This window comes from Telmatherina bonti (genome assembly GCF_933228915.1).
Source record: "Telmatherina bonti genome assembly, chromosome: 15".
In the NCBI taxonomy this organism is placed as follows: domain Eukaryota; kingdom Metazoa; phylum Chordata; class Actinopteri; order Atheriniformes; family Telmatherinidae; genus Telmatherina; species Telmatherina bonti.
In genome coordinates, this window is record NC_136613.1 from 25171644 (window position 1) to 25191643 (window position 20000).

Consider the following 20000-nt stretch of genomic DNA (forward strand, 5'->3'; position numbering starts at 1 on the left):
CACCAGAGATTATTTGACTGACAGGTATGAGCGATGCTGCAGAGGAGAGAAACTGGCTGTCTGACACATTTCAACACTTTCTTTAAGCCATTTAAACAGTTGAAGATCTTCAGATGTCTGTGTTTCCTCCCGAAAATGCATCCAAACGGTCTCATCTCCCCTTGCTTGCATCTTCCTCCTTTTGTCTTAGCCCCTCCTACTTAAAACGCGTGGGAGAACTACAAAGAAAAGATGCTCCCCTCCCCCCCCAGGCGTCATTCAAAGCAACGTCAGCCTCTGATGACGGAAGCGCAGTGGGATTGCCCGTCAGTCGGCGTTTGCTGCTGCTCTGTAGCATCTTTTGTTGCCTAGATGACGTGGTGTATTGTCAACATAATAACAAGGCTGCATATCAGCGCTGCAAAGGCACTTATTGCTTTACAAATGTCCTCCCACATGTTAAAATAGTGTAAAAAATATTCCCGTCTGCAAGTTGGACCTTAAAAGTATGTGCAAATGCACTAATGACCTCGTTTCACACTATGTGCAAATTAAACTGTTTAATTTATGTGCTTTAATACACAGATTATTAAAACATACTTTTGTATTCACTAATTATTGAGGATAATTAAAATGTGGTAATGGCTTTTTGGGACCTTAGTCCACTTGCTTGTGTGAAACTTTAGAGCTGCAGCGAGTCCACAGGAGGTTAATGAATCCAGCTGTGACAGATTTAAGGGAAAGGCTTCACAAGAAGTTGTTTTTTCTGGCTCAAGCTCTCTGTGGGAGTTCCCCACTAAGATGTATTAAAAATGTTAAAGCTTCAGTAATAATGGCCTTGATTAATATAAAATAAAACAAAAATAAGAGCCAGCCTCAAGCCTGTTTGTTTCTACTAGTCTTGAAACACAACACAAAGTGAAGTGGTGTAAGTGGGCTTCACAACACGTGGCTTTTGTTTTGAGTGCATCATGACAAGCAAGATTACCTGGGGATGTCAGAAAACGAGCTGAAAAGACTCCACAACCATCTTTAATGAGTTTAAACTTCATAAAACTGCATTAATCCTCAATTACAGTATTATTCTCCCAGGAGTGGTCAGCCAGCAAAGTCACATTGTGAATGTTGCCGTGCATCATCAGAAGAACATGAAACGGCAACATCATGACGGGCCAGTGAGGATAAAACCACTGTTACCCAAATGAAACCTGCCTGCTTCTCAGCATGCTGTCAAAAACATGTGACAAGGCAGAAAGTAGAACATGTTGTTCTTACTAGATCATATTCATTATTATAAATACTAAAATCCTAAAATAAGAGATGTAACAGCTTAAATCGGTGGTAGAAAGGATAGATGAAGGAACTTGGTTATGTATGAACCACCTTGCACCCTGGATGGGTTTTTTGCTGTTTACATAAAACTGTACAAATTAAAAACGTTTCACTAAGAAGCAATTTGTTGCCTGTTTGACTTTAATTTCATCTGTGAGATCCACCGGTTTACATGGAGGGGTGCACTTCACAGAAGTGACCTGGGGATGGGTGGTAGAGTAAAAACCTGACTGGGACGAATAAAATAATTTTTTTTCCCCTCATCTCCTTTCTTTTACTCGTACACGCTTACAGATTGCAGCTTGAGCACTTGCCCTCTTTGACCACAGCTAAAAACTGCTCATGAGGACTGCAGAAGATCCAGCAAAAAAAACAAAAAAAAAAACCCCAAAAGCATTTACAGAACTAAACTAGTAGCACACAGACAGTGCAGACTTCTACCAATTCTGTTTTTTGCCAATGACAGTGGGGACTTGTTTTGAGAAGATTTAATGGCAAAATGATCTCCACATAGAGAAGAATCTTTGAAAAAATTCCTCAATCCAAGCAGTGATTCGGATCACCCCCAAAATCTAATCACTTGTTCCTTTTTCCATATCTGGGATTTCTGTCTGAGACAGACAGGAGTGGTCATCAGCAAACAGAAAGCAGGTGGTGGGAAATCTGTAAGTAAACAACAGAATACTTAAGGGCGGAACTTCTACAAACCCAGATCATTACAGTAGTAGCACCTCTGAAGAAAGACAAACACTCAAGCAGAACAACCTTTTTCCATCTGAACTCTCAAACAAGGTGGTAGTATCATGGTTTGGGAATAGTTAGCTGTATGGTCCAATGAATTCCAGTAACCTGAACTGTAACCTGAAGACAAACAGGGAGGGCAGGATGTAAACAGGTAAGGAACCATGCAAACATTTCTGAGCTGAAGCAGTTTTGTAGTTTATGTAGTCACATAGTCACAGTTAATGCTGCACAAGGAGTTTAAAACACAAGTTGTTCCCTCCCTCAGCGACTGTAAATGAACATATGACCCAAAGCAATATTGTCATTTATTTTTTACAAACCGTCAACCTTTGATTTGTGCCATTTGTCTCTGTGTCGGCCCGTTTATATAAAAAATAAAGCCGAATTTCTGGAAACTTAGGAGCCTATTGGGTTGTGGAACAAAAACAAACAAATAAAAAATATTTAAATATAGATATACAAAATTGCCTTTATTAAAACTTTTAAAAAAATGTGTGCTCTATGACACAGAAAAATATTACACAGAGAAATGTATAATGTATGTATGCAGCATTAACCAGAGCTGCTCTAAAACAGGTTACACCGCTTCAGTCGCCATAGCAACAATCACACCACCACCTGACATCCTGTGTCACACAACTGCCCGCAAGAGTCTCTTAAGGCAACAAACACTTTGCAGTCCATGTCACAGATCTCACTAATGTTCATCTTTGCCTTTTCCACAAATGGATGCAATTATGTGCAATTATTGGCTGGTGAGTGCCAGAGCACAGAGTCAAAAAACACACCCACCCACACACACAAACACACACACACACACACAAGACAGATGTGTCCACAGATTGCACTGAACATCCTCCTTTACATCCTTGTTGTGCGAGGCTGCGGTGGCCACAAGTGGCCAAGGACAAGAGTTCAGCTTCTGTGCTACCATTCAGGTTTTTCTGTTTCTGTGGCTCTCATGGCCTCTCAGCGTAGGAGAGAAATACCTTCTCTAAACATGGACAAACAAACCACAGAGAGAGAAGACTGACCACAGATAAGTGGAGCCCAAGGCTTCTGCATGTGGGAGGAACACTTGAGACAGACTCCTGCACACTGGCTTCAATGTAGATCTCTTGCATACCGTATTAATGTTGTCGTCAACACTTTCAGCAGACATTCAATCACCTAATTCTCCAACACGCCTATCATTCAGGACTTTATAAGGATCCATTACACTCTTACAGCTAGTTCCTGTGCAGCAGCATGAATGAGATCTCTACAAACTCAGTGAGGATCAGAGTAAACTACTTGAATGAATGGATCCATTTTTTAAAATGTTTTCCCTCCTTTTTGTTTACTTTTATTTCCCTGTTTGTTCGTGGGTCTCCAAGACCTGCAGTAAAGGTGATGCAATGACCTTGTTTAGGAGAAGATGTTGTGGTCTTGCTCTGTATTTATAGTGTGTAAAGAGGAAAGAAACTCCAGAGAGTGTGGATGCCATTCGCCACCCACAGGTGCAGCTGTAATTACTGTGGAGGAACAGTTCATTCACGAGTCTGACCCCACACGCTCTCAGCATCTGCATCGGTGGAGAAAAAAAATTCACAGGTTCTTTTGTTTCAAAGTATTTTCCTTAAAGCACAAGAGAGTTGGCACTGCAGCAAACAAAATAAATTATTTTTGAAAGAATTAAATCAACACTGTGTATTCATTAGGGCTGGGTGATTAATCGGTTTTTAATCTCATTTACAATCTGGGTTTTCAACGATCATAAAAATAAAAGGATGCGATTATTTTTCTCTTTGCAGTTTCCTCTCCTGCCGTCTTCAGTTGCTAATTGAGCGTCGCTGGCATTGCAGCGCTGTGCTGTAAACTCCTCATACAGCCGCTTTGGTTTCATTCAGACACTGTTGCCAACTTGGCGAGTTTCTCGCCAAGTCTGACAACTTTTTTTGTTAAAAGCAACTAGTGACAAATCTAGCAACTTTTACTGGAGTTATTAGAGACTTTTCTGGTGTTTTGGCGACTGACTTGAAGGCACATATTGTTCTGCAGTTACTGTAAGGAACGAGCAGCGGGAGTCTGTCCCGTCCTAAAGCACTCCCAGGCGGCCAGTCTCAGTCGGCTCCGGCTGCAGGTCAATGTAGAATAACTGCAGTAGGTTGTTGAAGTTCACTACAACAGAGTTTATACCATTGTCAGTGAGAACTGGCTGCATTATTTTTGTATACAAAGTTCGGCGAGTTAAACACTGTAATATCCCGCCGTTACGGGTGTTACCATAGCAATGTGTCAACCAGCTGGTTCAGATCAGCTGTCTTAACAGGTGAACGAGAAAAACGCGCTGTAGCCTGATAGCGGTTGTTTGGCATGAAACGTACATTGAGGCCAACATAAAATAGTTCCTATATAAGTGGTAAAAGAGGATTAAACAACTCTGAACCGTGCATTAGACGGTTATAATGCGCGACACGGAGTTGGGAACACCATGACACGCAGCGTTGTTTAAAAATATTGGATAATTGTGTTAAATAATAAAGATCTCAATTTCAGTCAAAATAATCGTGATTTTAATTTTTGTCATAATCAAGCAGCCCTAGTATTCATCATTTACTGTAAATGTTCCACATTAGCAATCACAATCTGATTATTTGAATTCAAAAACACATTTAAGAGCCGATTCTCTAGCACGTTTCAGAACATAACAGGCAATGTGCACGACTCAGAAGACAGTCAGGAAACAGTATCGCACACGCCATTTTTGTTAGATTATTGGAATTATTCAAGTTATGAGAAATAATAGTTATTGGACCAGAATTTCACTTTGCAGGGGCTTTGCGGCCACCGTACTTAGACAGGACGTACACTTTTCAGTTTTTTTTGGTTTTTTTTTTTTGTTGTAATATTCAACGAGCAGATGGCGGAGCGACACGGTTGTTTTACCGTTGGTGAAGCCAAATCAGCCGACTCAACGAGTACGACAGTCTCTCGTCTTCTGTGAGTTAGAAGTCAGTTTAAAGACTTCTTGTTAAACATGACAGACACGAACATTACTCTAGATAACCACTACAAGTGTGTTCAGAGAGAGGCTTCTTCAGATCTAGAGCAATAAACAAAATGTTAAGGAGGTCCTTCCTTCTTCATATTCGTTTTTTCTTCCAATCAAAAAAAAAAAAAAGTCTAAAACAACAGTGTATAATATTTATTGCCAAGTAACGGTTAATGGCCTGTAGTTTGTTGTTGTCTTTTTCCCCTCTCTTAGTTGGGTTCCTCTTTGCAAAGTGCTTCGAGATGGGCTAATAATGAAAATGGGTTCATCTTACAAAAATAATTTATTTACAGTTATATTTCTGAGTTAAAGCCATACCTGTCAAGTATCCATTTTGGCTGGGAAACTCCCGTTTTTTTGTTTGTTTTTTTTTTACCAGTTTGTCCCGCACCATTCCCGCTTTTCCCACCTAAGTTATTTTTCCCATAAATTTCCCAGATTTTGATTTGGGGAGAAAATAAACATATGAGGAGACGACACCCCCCCCCCCACTCTTGTAAAGTATAAGCATGCGGCAGTCATATAACTTCCATATAACTCCCCCACCCCTGCTCGAGAACGGTGACCGACACTTAAAATCCAGAACTTGACAGGTATGGTCAAAGCAGGTTAAGAAAAACCTGCTTTGACCATAATAAGGATATAGATTATTAATCTTATATCCTTATTTGTTGAATACATATGCAACAAAGAAAGAATAAAATACAATATGGGAAACTTTTTTCCCCCACATGAGTTTGGATTGGATTTGGAATGACGTGTGGTGGTTGCTGTGGCGACAGCCGGTAGTCACATGATCTGCAAAGAGGAGAACATAGCCAGCTTTGAGTCTGAATCGCCAACATAATGAGTGCACTATGCAGTGCGCTATATAGTGTATTCCCACATGGTTAATGGGGGGTTAGGGAACTGCGTGGACATTCAGACACCGCCCATGTCTATAAAATGTTAAAAACCTGCAACATGTGAACATCCCATGTGCATTTAAGTTACATATTTACAAACAGCAAAAGTGCTGAGCAAAGTTTCAACAGAATATCCCAAAGCACATAAGGAAACAAAAATACAGTTTAAAGAAAGAAGTTCTGAGTAGATTCAGTGATAACTTTCAGCCTTTCTGAGCCCTTCCCATGAAATCCAAAACAACTCTTTAAAAACCAGAAGTCCCAGTTTTAACTGTGCAGATCGTATCATCACTCCACCGCAGACATGTTTGGCTTTACGAAGGTTTGCCATTTAGGAAAATGTGCTTATTCACCTTCTCAAGTGTGAGGCACAGCATCCATACTGCGGTCTCTTTGTGTAGGAAGCGGTAGAGACAGTTAATTAAACATGTGATCGAAAGCTCTGTGAAAAGGCAAGATCTCGATCGGGGCTGCAACGCCGTAACAGGACTACGTGTTCGTCTAGCCGCTTTATGGCAGATTTATGTTCCTTCTGCATAATAATCCAATCACGTCCCTCTCCAGTATCTAAGAATCAAGTGGCTAAGAGTGTGTGTGGTTTGATGTACTTTATATGCACTTCACTCTTGGTTTTAGCGCAAATAATTTTTTCTCCCACATTGTTGTGCAACTCTCACACGGACTTGCTTTACCTGCCCATCATGTCACACTAAACAACACAGACCAGACACACACTGCTGCTCTGCATCAGAGAGCTGTGCAGTGAATAACGCCTCTGGTGTCAGACTGGACATTTCAGTAACAGCAGTGGATCATTTACAAGGATTGTGGCTTCACCTGAAACATAAGCTTTCAGCCAAAGGGCACTCACTGTGAGACATTACAAGTTGGGCAGACCGTCAACACATTTCACTGTGCTCAGGCCCCGCAGCTTAAAGGTCAAACACACTGTAAGTTGCATAATTATTAGATGAGGTTAATCCATGGCAGCAGAGGATGTTCTTTGAAAGGTGAAAAACTAGTAAAACGGATGCTGTGTGTGTGTGTGTGTGTGTGTGTGTGTATAATATATTATTTTCTGTCGAGAGTATTGAAAAGAGACAGCAATAAATAGGAAGCTATGATTCATACTTTTTTAAAGAATTGAAAAGTACAGTCAACATGACTTGCATTTCCTATATTTATCACACTGAGAAGCAATTACTTATAAATTTCCTTCATAGAATGTGAGGGACCAAGCTGGCGAAGGAAGAGGAACACAGGTGGCTTCAAAAGAAAAGGGTTTTATTTGCCCAAACAATATAAATGAATTAGGCCTTTAAAAGAGGTCAACTAAGCAAAACCTAAATCAAAGTCTGAAAATAACTAAACTAACAGATTAGAGAACATAATCAACACAACACAAAAACATACTGACCTGACAAACAACAAACAAAGGAGAACTTAAATACTGGCTGATCAGACCAGTTACAAAACATATGGGGTAACACATTAAACATACTAACAAACTAGACAAAGAAACAGAACCTAACTGTTAGTTTAATTATTCTTAAATAAACTACTAACAAAAGGTAAACCCAAACTACTCAAAAGTGGGAAAGAAAATGAATAAACATTTGAAGAAACTAAACTGAACTTTTAATCTCCCCCTCTGAAGATGAGGTCTTCCCAAAGGCCCGTGGCACTTCCTGTTCACTGGCTTCCCACCTGTGCGCACTCCTGCCCCCCAATGCCCAAGCTAATCCCTTCAGCACCAGTAAGAAACAAGATTAACCAAAACGCAAACAATTGAAAATACAGTGGGTCCTTAATGTGCATGCTAACAAAAAGAAACCAAAGCATTTAAACTAAGTTTAAATATAAAGAAAACTAACAATGTGGTGCTTTTACCGCCTTTATATGTGTGGCCATTGGTCTGGCCATCACATAGAACATGATTGTTTTACAGCTCGATTTGATTTGGACTGGAAAGAAATTGTGTATTTGAACATGTTTAGATATTTTGTCTGTTCTTTGCTCACATAGAAGTGTAAATAATCAGACTCTTATGCATCATAATTTAAGGTGAGATGAGGACATAACATACTGGATTTTAGTTGGCAGTGGTTTTAAAACCTTTAATGGGCAATATCGAGGGAAGATAAACTCGTCTACAGGGCAACACTTTATTTTGTCCTGTTTTTTTTATGTAAACGGGTTATTTAATGCTTTCAGAGATCCTTTGACTTCATTAAAATGACTTGTATTGTTGCTTTTTAGTAATTATATTTATATCAGAGCAAACCAATACTCTAATACTAAATCATCCAGATTAAATCTCATTTTAAGATTTCATTTGGAGAAATCTGCTGTTGCTCACTTATGCAAATTTGTGTTTGCATCTTGAAAGTGGCTTCACATTTGACGATTGCAATTTATTGCACAACTTGTGGGGTCCCACGGCAAATTGTGAGATTATTTGTTATACAGGATTTTGTCCAGGTACAGATTTGGGAGAGGAACTACTAATCAATCACTAATTTATCTGCATTAATTTTGAAATGGAAGATGTCTGGATCCATGCGAAATTGACCAAGTTTCGGCTGGTAACCAACATGCCACTGATCAGTGTTTGTGGAGACAGAAGAACCTTAAAGAGGGGAAAACAGAGCAGCCCTCCAACAATCAGCCATTTACATTAAAGACCCCAAAGCTCAAAGTCTCTAAAATGAGTTTAACAATAAAGGTTTAAGGATCCATCACAATAGCTTCATCCTGGAAAGAGCCCCTCTTTTAATCGAGAGTAAGTTCAGAAAAGTCATGACTTCAGTTGTGGCATTTTATCTCTTTTAGTCCTTGTTCCCGTTGGAATTTAGTAAATCTGTAATAAAGTACTCATTATGCCTTCATTTTGCCTCTCTGTGTGTCTAGCACTCTCTCACTACTTCACACTTCACCTAGAAATTTCTAGTCTTTTTAACAATGAGAATAATCATAAAACACCCCTAGCTTTAAACCCACTCTTTCACCCACACTTGTTTCATTTTAGAACATCAGCAGGAACTGTTCCTTTGTACCACATAAGTCTATTCAGATACATCTGCACACTTCATAGATGCACCTCAAGCAGAGCGCACAAAGAGACAAAAGGAACAAAGACCTTCTCCTTACAGCTGACACACTGCAGATTCAGCATCCTCATGAATTTTAGTCACTTTGGCTGTAATTTTACCTCATAAATGAAGATGGTCGAAAGAAATTAACAAAACACAGCAAGCTCAAGTGAGAATTAATCTGAGACTCAATCCCTTTACACTTATAAAATCACCTAATTAACAAAGAAAAGAGTTGTAAAGTGCTCCTTAATGAACACACAGATCAGGACAAAACTAATCATTTCTGATGAACAAATTACTGTAACGAGCTGTTTGATTAACAAGAAAAATCTGTAAAGTATGAATAAAAACGGCGGATGAAAAGGAAATCTAAAACGGACAAACACCATTAAAGTCATTAAATTTCGTTAAAAGCTGAGAGAAGAAGATGGCAGAAGAAGAGAGACACAAATGCGGGGGTGAGGAGGTCAGTTGTCCGCCCCCACATGCTCATCTCTTACCTCCATCTGCTTCGGAGCTCTTTCCTCAGAGCTGTGACCTCCCTAATGTTAAAACAACAAACAGCTCGCCGCCCACTAGGCCTCCATCCACAATCACGGTCTCCAACTATCAGTCCTCACATTTATGCTTCCGCCTCCAACACGTAAATCCAACATATGAAGTCATAGCGACACATGCAGATTTGAAAAGTCCTTCCTCAGCACCTAACATGGACACATCATCTCAGTGCTGGCAAACCATTCATGCTCTAGCTCTTGTTTACACTTTTTTTTTTTTTTTTTTCAAGGTTTACTATTCAGTTCAGGATTTTCTAAAAGCTTAATTATTCTTACAAATACTAAAAGTGACTCAATGTGTGAGCGGCCTTAGCTACCAAGCTTCAGGCTAGTCATGCAACCCTGATCTCACTGCTTATCTAAACAACTTTCCTCTCATCTCAACTAAGATGTGATGAAAAACTGAGAAATTTTAAAAACAAAAATCAAATCTCGCAAGATATCATGCTGCAGAATCAACCTCTATTAGAATATTAATAAACATTAGATCATAAAATTAAAGAAAAAAGGCTTTTTTGTTAAACAAAATGTTAAACTTGACACGTTACAAATGGAAACAACGGTTGAAGAAGACTGTAGCAAGAACAGATGTACTGAAAAGCAGTGATTAAGGAGCTGTATTCAAGGTCTAATATGTAGGATTGATGACATTTAGAAACATACGAGTTGTAGACAGAAATCAGCTGAAACCTGCACCATTTCCATCACTTCACCCATGTCAGAAGAACTACCGTTGCCACCACAGACTGTATATAATGAGATGGACGGAGCCTCCGTGACGTCACCCATAGGATTCTGAAGAGCTGAATTGAAGCTCGGTGGGCGGTTCCTACCATCGCCATCTTGGCAGAGGCATGTGCGTTGTCTAACCCGGAAAATACATATATGGGCACAGCGGTGGAGCTGAGGGGGAGGGGGGGGGGGTGATGGTGGATGATTGACATCTAGCGAACTCCGAAACTTCTGTAGCTAAAAGCTAACCGAGCTAACCCGGAGATAACAGGAGCTAACCAGTTAACGGAAGTAAGCGTGCTAAAGCTAAGTCACGTTGCTAACCGTCTTAAAACTGCAGTTGTTCTACGTTCTTCTGACTTGAAGCCGGAGATTGGTACCTGTCAATCAAAAGGACACGCTCCTAAATATGCCGAACTTAGAGATTAAATTACTTTTAAACGGGCGAGTTAGAAAGAATTTCACTCCTCTCACAGTTGAAGCTAAACCTGACCTATAAACCGAAAATGGATTTTTGAACCAGGCTGTAAACATGTTTATTTCTGCCGTGAAGTTGGTTTTTTTTTTTAAACATGGGAGTCTATAGGGATTTGCTCAGTTTTGGCGCCAGCCTCTAGTGGATGAAGGGGGAACTGCAGTTTTATGCACTTCCGCATAGACTTCACTTTTTACCGCAGGAGGTTGCTTCTTGGTTGCCACATGAGAGCCAGAGCGACGGGTTCATCTTCCCTGAGCTTCTGCTGTAAATGTAGCAGTACAAAAAGTTAAACTTTGAATTATGAATGATACGAAAACCTCTACAATTGTGACTGAAACTAAAACTGCTTAAGAGATCCACTTCCTGTCGGTTCCTGATCATCTGTATAGACTGACATCTGCAGAACAACATCACAGATGTGCATCTTTATCCCAGTTTGTCTGGCAGAGACAATCATCTAAAACAGAGATTACCACAGTAAACTTTACGAAAAATATGTCCGACGCCCAAAACGCTCCAAACGCTCCTGCCGCTGTGTCTGGAGCGAGCGGCAAACGCGGCGGAAAAGAAGACGGAGGCGGCGCTTTCCTTCCGGTCAGTTTAAAGGATGGCGGATTCAGTAGAGATATGGCATGGTTTTGTTTAATAAATAAAGCTAGAGGACGTTGTTGTAGGGCAGCTAGTCAGTGTTAATGCAACAAGAGCCGCACTCAGCAGAGAGCTGCCGCCGCCAAACAAAGCGTTGCTAGGCAACGTATCCTGCTACATTGCCAGATCAGTAACATTCAGCTTTTTAGCAAGGAATGGTTATCCTAAATATTGCCCGGAGTAATGGCATCTCAGCCCCGTGTCTGGGTTCACCACAGGAATCCTCCAGGAGCTGCGAGCTGATTGCTCTGATTGGTTGACGCCCCGCGTCGAGCGGCCAAAGTTCAGCTTTGTCCATCTCTGGCTTTTTCGAGCTTAAAAAACTTCTTAAATTTTCGGCGCGTTCCGCGCGGAACGCCGACACCCAAAACACTCAGAACACGATGCGAGAAAGCTCGACACCCCCTTGTCGCGCCTCCCCATAGACTTTACATGGAAAGCTGCCGCTCTTTACGCTCAAAACGCGTTTGGTCTGAACACACAGTAACATACAGGCAGCCTTTAAGTAAAAGAATATATAAAAACTATCCACGTGTATTTTTGTTATTTTACATCTTTTATTTTTTACAATCCAAAGACTTAAATAAAATTATTAAAATACCTATGTACAAAAATGATTTCTGCTTCATTTCTGTTATATTATCCATTAAACAGGAGACGTGTAACATTTCATTTAACACCCAAAGTTGGTTGTGACACATTATCAGGAGAATATCATATGAATAAAAGGTAAACAAATGATCAAATCTGACTTTATCAGAGCTCCAAAAGCTATGTGAAGACTGACAACTCATTTAAAAAAAAAAAAAAAGCAGAAATGTCAGTGCATTAGATAACTAAATGTCAGAGGCAGTGACATTTATTTTAATGACAGAAGTTACAAGCACATTTGTCCAGAAAAATATTCCACAAAAAAAAAAGTTATTCAGGTTTGAAATGATAAAATAGCTGATGTCAAATTAAAACTAAACAGCTCAGTTTGTGTTAGCTTTTCAAGATAACTTTACAACGTAGTTTTTCCCACTGCGTCGTCTTCTAGGTCAACAAACAGTCCCACAAGGACCACAGTCCGACAGATTCTCTTTGTTTCCCTGCTCTATTACATTTGACCAATTAATGTCATTGTTCAGAACTTCATAGGCTGTTGGAGCAGGGACACACTGAAAACCTGCAGGACTGCCTGCTATAACCTGATATAGGTGTGCTTTGGGATTTAGCTCTGAGAACGTTGTTATAAAACCCTGATTTCTCCTGGGTGAAATATTCTTTCAGCGTGCATCAGGGTTTCTCGATCATTATCCTGCTCTGAAACGCTTCTTCACATCTTTTGCTTGATTATTTTCTGGCCCCAGAATTCCTCGGAGGTGATGAGTCTACCAATAAATCAATAGGGTACATCTCAAAAGCAAAGGGATGTAATTAAAGCCTACAACAAGCATATTTCTGGTTATCAGCATTGTGACATCCTTTTTGGAATCTAAATATAGAAAATACAGATAATACAAGCACCCCCGAGGTTCCAGAGCTAATGATGGTTTACATGTGATGAGTTAATGACACGGCTGCTATGAAGCACTGCTGCTCTGGTCCTCTTGGTGAACCGTCACAAAGCAACACAACCTCGTAGTTTCACTGTAGAAATGATGACTGTGGGAATGAAAAACCAGACCTCTGTACTAAAACTTAACGTGATTACCTCAGAAGCATGTTTGCGTCAGCATAAACAGAGTGTAGCTAATGAAATCTTCATGCTTCTGGTCTCTGTAAATAATGAAACATAGTTCTTGACACCAAAGCAGAAAATACAACAGAAGTAGTAAATAAGACGGTTTGCTCAACACACACACACACACACACACACAGTTGTGACAGAGGTTTGTCTACACATCAAGACAACAAGAAAGCGATGTGGGTGGAGGATCAAGTCATTGATTGGATCTCCAAATATAATTTTCCATTAGAGCGCATCTCTTCCAGGCCCAGAGGCTTCTTCATTAAGGAAATGTAATGATTCAATTCGTTAACTTTGAAGTGATTTTCCGACCTCCGTAACCGTATTCCACCCACTCGTTTTGATGTTAAGGTGGATAAGCTACATTCATATGCAACAAACAGACTTTGATGTGCTGCTAATACAGATAGAGCTGGTGGGCAGTTTCATTAGCAGAAAGGTACCCTGGTTTTTGTGTATTTTTATTTATGGCAGAGCAGTGTCTCATCTATTTGTTTTTCTTTTCTATTTATCTAAATAGGATGCATGTATTTTAGATTATTATGGTCAAGTCCATGCTTTTTTTCTTTTTTTTTAATTAATTTATTATTGTTATTAAGAATAGAACTTGAAATTATTCACTCACATGTAAAGCTTTCCATGATAGAGCTCCATTGTATATAAAAGATGTCAAAGTTCAGTATTCCCTGAACAGAAAGCAAGTTTATTTGTGGTCTTTAAGAGGTGTAATAGGAGGTAGAGCCTTTGGTTCTCATGCCCCACTCTTATAGTAACAGCTCCCAGTTTGGGTTAAGTTGGTTAGCCAACGTCTCTTCCTTTAAAGTTAAGCATGAAACCTTCCTTTTTTATAGTCTTACAGTTGGGGGTGGGGGTAGCCATCTCTTCAGTTCCCTTACACTAGGGTTTCCAAAAATTATTTAGATTAATAAATCCTTGTGACAACATCTATATTAAGCATGATATTTGCATAAACAATAATTTATGAGTATTTTTATTGCTTGACAAGCATCATTTAAAAACTAGCCATTTTGAATAGATATTGCAGAAATCCCGGTTTAATTAATCTGTGTAGTTAACATTCAAGCAAGATACTTTGAGGCTACAACAAAAATAGAGCTAAAATAATAAGCTCAGGAGTTTACAGCGGAGTTGGCCAAGTTCAGTCCTCGAGATCTATTATCGTGCAACTTTTAGATGAAACCCTTGTCCAACACACCTGAATGGAGTTAAAAGACTTGTTACCAGGCCTCTGCAGAGCTGAAGGACATGTGGAAGAAGATTTCAGATATTTGATTCAAGTGTGTTGTAGAAATACATCTAAAAGTTGCAGGATGATCTTAGGGACTGGACTTGGGCACACTTGGTTTACAGTGAATGTGTGGTTCATACGCATTTCACCAAAAAAAAAAAAAAAAAGAAAACACCAAAAAAAAAAAAAAAAAAAAAAAAAGCATTTTCCAGTTTTTTCTAGTCTAGTTTTAAACTATTCTGTTTGCCACATTGCTGAGGGATGAAAACGTATCTGCCACATGTAGAATTATAAGAATCAATTATCAGAGAACAACTCAAAGTGAGTCAATAAGAAAAGTTTCAATTTAATTTCTCAGTTCATCCACTCACAAGGACTCTACCATTGGAAAGTCAGTGCCATCCATTATGAAACAGTGAGAGTGTGTGTACAACCCCCCATGTCAGCACACAGCTGGTCAAAAAGCCGACTGTAGAGTGTGATGCCCTTAAAGTTCACAACACTTAACTGCTTTGTCAAGATCACAGTGTCATCCTTAACACCTGCCAACTAATGAAACCCTGATTCCACACGATGGCTTTGCTGGCTTTTTTTTTTTTTTTTTTTACAGCTCTGCTGTTTTACATGCACAACCCAGTTACTTGTTAAGCCATTATAGCTGACCCAGTCCCACTTTATAACATAGCTGTTCAGAACATATCTGTTCACCTGTCAATCCGGTAGGGATACTCAAGCAATGCAAGTGCTTCACATTGTTTTTCCCCACAGTTGTTACATAAACTAATAAAGTTTTTGCGATGTTTTCCAACTTTTCAAGGGGCTTAGCCATCTGTGCATCCGCAACTACCCACCAAGCGGTGTCAAATGTGGACGTGAACTCTCAGGGTGTGATGGTGCAGCAATACACTGAAAACCTACAGGACCCACAGGACAACAAAGTGAGTCGTCCTCCTCTAAATGTTTGATGCTTGATCTGTTGATAAAAACTTCCTATAACGAACAAAGCAATAGACTGACAGCCCTGAGCTCATTCAAGACCCTATTTTAAGTGGTTGCCATGCCAGCTTCACAGCAGTCAGTGGCTCCATGTTCAACCGCAGGCTCTTAGTGCAATGCTATGAATTATTCACTACCTCTAACAGGGAAGGAGAGCCCTTGCCAGCAGCATTTGGGGAATTTTTTCATTTCAAAACGTCAAATGCCGTCAATTTGACAGAGAGATCTAACAGGCTGCCACAGACTTTGAAGACAATGATCGTCCTCAGTCAGACAGTTTTAAAGAACAGAAAGGAGAAAGCAGGTCAAACCTCCCACAATCCTCTCTGCTGCAACCCGTCCTCGTTAGCAATTCAAATTGGGTGTTAAGGATGATACGACTAATCACCTGCAATTGTTAAAAAAAAAGAAAAAAGAAATCACTGCGGAGGCACCCATAGACGCCACTCAGCATTAGATCTTCTTCTGCATAAACACACACAGAAGAGAAAAAGCAGCATTTCACTAACCCACGTCAATTTCAACGCCACTCGCGCGATTGAACTGAGTGCCTTAGTTGTTGCCTACTCAGTTCACCTCCGTTTATAACTGCAGCTCTGAAGGCTGTTTGACAGCCTGTTGCATCAGTGTAACACACCTGTTGCTCTATTTTATTTAGAGTTATTTATAGAGTCATTTATTCCTAGCCAGGAGGTCACTTCAGTCAGATGAATAGAAATAATTTTCCTGATATTCCTGAAGTCTTCCACTCTATTCATTGATCTGCGGCCAAAACCGTCAGACTGCTAATAAAGTGACAAACTACACCTTCTTGCCTCTCCTTCAAGCAACTTTTATTATTATGTAATCGTCAGAGACGCCACACACGAACCGGGGGGATTAGTAGATATTGCTCTCATTTTTATTTATTTTTATAAAAAAAAGAAAAATTTTTTCAACTTCTGGGCACAACAAAACAAACGTCATCAAAGCTACAAACACAGGAAACCAACTAGCGCACCAGCTAACGGATCAACAGACACACCAGTACCTCCAAAACCAGATATTTGTTTCATGTCCACAAAAATAAGGGAGAGGAAAAAAAAATCTAATTCTGCAACTCGCCTGCACTAAAATATCCACACATATATCACAGCCAGTGATATTTGTTATTTTTACCTGCAAAACTGTGTTTTTGCAGGTAAAGTATCGGCCCATAGCAAACACTTGTTTCAACAATGTGATGTCCAGAAGGTTTTGTCCGCTTGAGTTCAGTGCAGTTTGAACACAAACCAAACCAAAGGAATATGTAAATTTTTCATAAATCCCCGCCCAATCAGACTGATTTGCTGACCCACATCCAGATGTGACCTGTAAAAGTGTTGAAGAAACAATTCACTCTTCAAACAAGCTGAACCAAGACTAAACTGATCCGTACAATGCGAAGAAGCAGCTTATGAGTAGATACAAATGAAACTTTCAGAAGTCTCAAAGAGGAAAAGAAAACAAATTAAATACACACTTACAAAACAAAATCCTTTCCACACTGAAAAAGTTGGAACAATCCAATTGTGTCTACAGAAGCATCAGCCCTATTTAAGCTGATCCAAGGCAGCAGGGGCTCCTTTCATTGGCAGGCCAGGCAATTCCCACAGCAATCTGCCAGGGACTGGGAGCACAAAAAAAGTAAAGCTGAATTATTTAACTGTAACAAAGGGACAAAATCTGTCAATTCAGTGTATGCATATGTAGTTAACAACACTGTCAAAACTTGTTAATAAAAGTGTAAAATGTTATTAAAACATCTGGTTATTTAATTTTTGTCCACTTTACTAAACTTAACTAAAATGTTCAACAGTGTGACCTTGGTTCAGAGTGACACCGCTCATGCTGTCGTCACAGTTTAGTAACAAAAATAGAACTAAAATAATTAGCTTCCTTTAACAAAGAAACTTCCATATTCAGTCAGCCTGGATCCAAAATCATTTTGGATGGACATTTATCCCCAAACATACATTTTATATTATATAAAATCTAAAATTGTTTCCCAAACTCTAACCTAAACAATTCTTTTAAGAGCATGATACTTCTGTGTGTGTGCTCACCTCACAGACTCAAAACATGGAATGCAAACACACCGTCTCCATCACGCTGTGTCTCAATTTAGGGTCTGCACGCTTCCAAGTCCGCAGACTTCATAGGCTACGAAGTGTTCTACGTCGTCTGCATACCGAAGTGTGCTTACTCTCACTGAAATGAGAAGGTCTATCTAGTGTATGAGAATTACCCATAGTGCTCCAGTCCTCTATTGCCTAGCAACTACATATGCAAAGTTTATCTAATTACTGATCCCTTTCTTCCACAAAAAACACGAAAATATTTTTTAAATGACAGAAAAGGTGCCAATAAGTTTAATTAGATTTATTTTCATCTTCCTTTGTGATTAAATTACAAACATGGAGGAGGCAGTTTAGACTAACTCTCCTCTGGCCGACAGCTCATCCTGTCAAGCTGACGTTAACTTCAGTGGAAAATAATCCTTGTTAGACACATATACAGTCGTCCTCATATGTATGCTTCTTTCTGAGCTTCTTTCTCTCTCTTTTTATCTCTCTCTCTTATTGCCCCCCCCAATAACAGTGTTGCATCATTAACACGTATGTCTCCTGTCTCAGCAGGTCTCCTTGGCCAGGAGTAGCAGTTCCCGTTGTCTGTTGTCTTTCTGTCCTCTTCCCCCCACACAGCAGAGGCAGATGGCTGTCTGTCCTTGAGCCGAGTTCTGCCGGAGGTTTCCTTCCTGTTAAAAGGGAGTTTTTTCCTTCCCACTGTCGCCAGTGTGCTCTCTCAGGATGGGAGATTGAGTTGGACCTCCAACTCAATCTGTTGGTTTCCTTATATAGGCTATTATGAACTGGCTTTCATTACGTTTTGTTTTTTTGTTGGGTTATTTTTCCCTTTATGTCTGTAAAGCGTCTTGAGATGGCATTGCTGTGATATGACGCCTGAAAAATAAGCTGAAATTGACTAAAGTAATAATAAATAAAAGTTTTACTAAAATCATGACATTATTTTCTAATTCTGGTTCAATGGAAAGATTTTTTAAAAAGCAAACAAATATGATAAAATATTATGTTTCTTCTCCAGTCAGGTGTTTTCTGTTCCTCCCAGTCAGACTTCTGTACCTGTTGACAGGTATTTTGTCCCACTGTTCATCAGAAAAATGCTCTGATTTGTCCTGGACCGATTTGTTTGTTTTTTTTCTTTAACTCAATTAAATGTCAAAACAGTGTCTTACATCACTGAATTATAAATTACCAAATTTTTAATTACTGTTCCTTATTTCAGTCTCCAATTAATATAGTGACTGTTATAAATTCAGGCTTTTCTTTAATGAAAGGGGATGAAGACATTTGTGGATGACTGTAATGAGATTCGTTTGTGGTTATTGGACACAATGGAACTGTCCTTCCAGCTTGTCTGTTGGGACAAATATCTATGTGTACATACATAAAAATAAATAAACAGTCTCATTGGTGTGGTACCTACACAGGTGCTCTGCTGCTCATTCTTTTCTATCAGGAGCGCAATGAATCCTGGGATAGGAGAGGGCGCATAGGATATATCTCTTGTATCCTTCGTTTTAGGCTAATCTGGAACCAAACGAAACACGGATTTGAAGGGTGGACTTGAAGGAGCCTTTCAATTGGGACAGCACTATGATGTATGCGGCCAACGAGTCTGCATTTCGAAGTGTGCAGAACCTGAATTGAGACACAACCCCTGTCGTGACAAATGCTGCAACAATCCAGGTGTTTTGTCACGGTCAGACTCCTCTGTGTGTTGATAAATTATGCAAGTGGAAAGGCATTGCCTCTCTGGTGTAAAACACATCTAAAGTAGGTTACAAACTGAGCTAAAATATTGCTGGAGTGGAAAAGTTTTTGGGGTCAGAATCTACTATAAATATACGTTTTGTGTGAAGTTCATCTGCATGAATGTTTGTTTTTGTTTCAGAGGATTTTCTTGTAATTTCCACAAATTTGCCACAAAGTCAGCTCTAATCTTTGCCACAAGATGCTTCACATAATGGAAAGTAGAAAACGATAATAAAAAAGGCAAAGACGCTTTTCAAAATGGATTATAGGGTTTTTAAAATGCCATTAACCCGGCATGGGGCAGTTTAGGAAGCATTGCAGTCAATACACATTGATGTTTTTAGTTGTTTAGTCTTGAATGAAACCCGCAGCAAAGAGCACAATATTCATCTGCCCAACATTGCTGCACCACAACACTCAACACTTAACTATATTGCCTTTCTATATGGATATCCCCTATAGTTACTTAGCAAGATACTCTAACCAGTCAGAGACCGAAAGCATTACTTTCTCTCGTGCACACACATGCACAACGCTGCTGGACCTCTGTGTATTTCATCAGGTTTGATATAAAGTGTGATATTTAGACTAGGAGGCAGACAGCCATGTGAAACGCACACTCACACTCTTTCTCACAGGGATCTGAGTGGTTTGTAGCAAATGGC

At 39.6% G+C, this 20000-nt stretch overlaps 1 protein-coding gene across 1 annotated transcript in view; it reads right to left on the reverse strand.

The window, feature by feature from the left end:
* The window catches only part of LOC306766715 (general transcription factor IIF subunit 2-like), a gene marked incomplete at its 5' end in the record, with an annotated part of 67114 nt that overhangs the window by 18522 nt on the left and 28592 nt on the right, over positions 1–20000 (reverse strand). The window lies entirely within an intron of this gene.